Here is a 2,336-nt window from a genome sequence, read left to right as displayed (position 1 = left end):
AATGGACTTCAATAAACAAGGCTTCAAGATTACTAATAACATTGTAATACTTATGTTACAATTGCAAGTATATTGTTTATTATGGTTCTAGCCATGTAAGAACAGTAAAGCCCCTTCCTTTCATAGGGGAAGAAAGAAATAATTAGCTGTTTTAGTAACTGTACATTTTGTATATGTTTAGGCAATTCTTAAATATTATAGGAAATAATAAACATATGGAGACTACAATGCAGTTCTCTATTTACAGTACAGCTGAAGATCATATTTAAAATAATCAAGATTGAATGTACATAATTGTTAGTGCACTGACTAATTATGCCCAAAGGGAAGCAGAGCCCCCTCCCTGTTCCAGACACACCTCTATGGAATAGCCAACAGTGATTAAATAGAAAGCAGACACCTGGTTTGTTTCCATTTTTTAAAAGAAGCTCATATGAAGGGACCACTATCATTAAAATGCATTTATCGGTTTCATGTTCCTAAAATAGGATGGGGTTACATGTGACTTAATGTTTTCAATCAAATTTTAAGAAGGAACGGGACTGAATAAAATTAAGATGTCATCAATATTCATTCCTTCTTTCTGGAGATGCAGGATTGTTTTCTTGGGATTGCTTTATTAATCTGTGAAATGTAGACTTTTTAAAGACAATCAAATTACACCATTTTCTTGGGTTTTATTGTTAAGCATAAGTCTTCTAAAAATGTTTTCTAAAGCATACATAAGTAATTTTGAACATGTCATACCTGACTATTATCCCAGTTTGGATACTGGGTGGGTTAAGAGTGGGTCCATGCCCACTGTAGATGAGCTGTTCCCCTGCACTTTCCCATGGAACAAGTGTACACACAGTCCTCATTTTCCTTTCTACTGCCAGAGGAGCACATGCATGTTATTAATATTAAGTTCAAAACACTCAAAATAATTCCGTATTAGAAACTTGATTCTACCATAATCTCTTTTTGGAAGTCACACTGGGCCGGCTAAATGCTCCCAACTCCATGGTTTTTGCCATTTAGGAAGTTCACACTGGAGCTCAGTTACTACAACTGGCTTCTGGCTGGCTGTGCAGGCCAGTAAGATCTACTCCTCGTCCTCTGGCCGAGTTTGCGCCTGGATTCTGTGGTTCATTCTTTGGCAGCTTTTTAGCTATTGCCATAAATATTTCATTTACATTCATTGATGTCTTAGCTGATGTCTCCGTAAATAATAAGCTGTTGTCATCTGCATAGGACTGTGCTTCCTGGAAGTCAATGGCTCTTTTATTTGCTAAGTCAGCTTTGTTTCCTGACAAAGCTATCACAATATTAGGACTTGCTTGCCTTTGAAGTTCTTTAACCCAGTTTTTTGCTTTCGCAAAGGATTCCTCATTTGTGATATCATACACAACTATGGCTGCTTGTGCTCCTCGGTAGTACATTGGTGCTAGGCTGTGATACCGTTCCTGACCAGCTGTATCCCATATTTCAAATTTTACTGTTGTGTCATCAAGACACACAGTTTGGGTTAGAAAGGCAGCCCCAATGGTACTCTCTTGAAATTCATGAAATTGGCCTTTCACAAAGCAAAGAACCAGGCTTGATTTGCCAACAGCAGACTCTCCTAGAAGGACCAGTTTGAACTGGCATATTTTATTTCCAGTATTTGGCCCGTTGGGTCTTGTTGCTCCTCGATTAGCCATGTCCAAATTTTAAAGAAGTCCCTAATTTCAGATTCCTAAATAAACTTCCAGGATGCAAGGCATCAATTTTGTTTTCTTTCTGGAGAAATTACCTGGGACGCATCTCCCGGCAGCGAGGCCACGCGCGGCCTGGCCCGGCCCGGAGATCGGATGCGCCGCGGCTGCAGCGGCGGTGTAGCCTGCTCGCTCCTTCTTCTCACCCTGGCCGGCGCCGGACTGCGTCCTAGAATTTCTTTACTACTTAAAAGTGCTGAAGTACACACTTGAGAGAACCACCTTCTCCTCTAGGGAAAAGTAATGGATGGATGTCTGTCCAGTGAGGTCTGACTGACTGTTGGTTGTAAGAAAACTTTGCTAGGAAAATGAAGAATGGAAATGACATCTTTATTCTTTACTATGATTCTTGTGTGTCTGTATATCACTCTGGAATGCTGATGATACTGAGCCATCTAAGAATAATAAAATGGAAAGTTGAATAGCCCCTTGGCACATGAAAGTTCTACAGCCGAAACTACTCAACTCCAAGTGTAACTTGGCAACTGCCCTTCCCTCGATATTCTGCCTATAACCCAAAATGGCTCAAATGCCTACCATTTACTTAGTCAGATAACTATCTTTGTACTTAGAGATGTAACGGAGTAATGTAATCCTGGA

The 2,336-nt window shown here is 40.0% G+C and overlaps 1 pseudogene; it reads right to left on the bottom strand.

Annotated features, from left to right (window-relative positions):
- Positions 1–1,037: 1,037 nt before the first annotated feature.
- On the bottom strand, positions 1,038–1,822 carry LOC110289039 (ras-related protein Rab-5A pseudogene; annotated as a pseudogene).
- Positions 1,823–2,336: the final 514 nt, after the last annotated feature.

The sequence above is a fragment of the Mus caroli genome, unplaced genomic scaffold (assembly GCF_978045245.1).
Source record: "Mus caroli unplaced genomic scaffold, Mus_caroli_1 scaffold_1, whole genome shotgun sequence".
NCBI lineage: Eukaryota > Metazoa > Chordata > Mammalia > Rodentia > Muridae > Mus > Mus caroli.
This window is presented reverse-complemented; position numbering and strand designations above follow the sequence as displayed.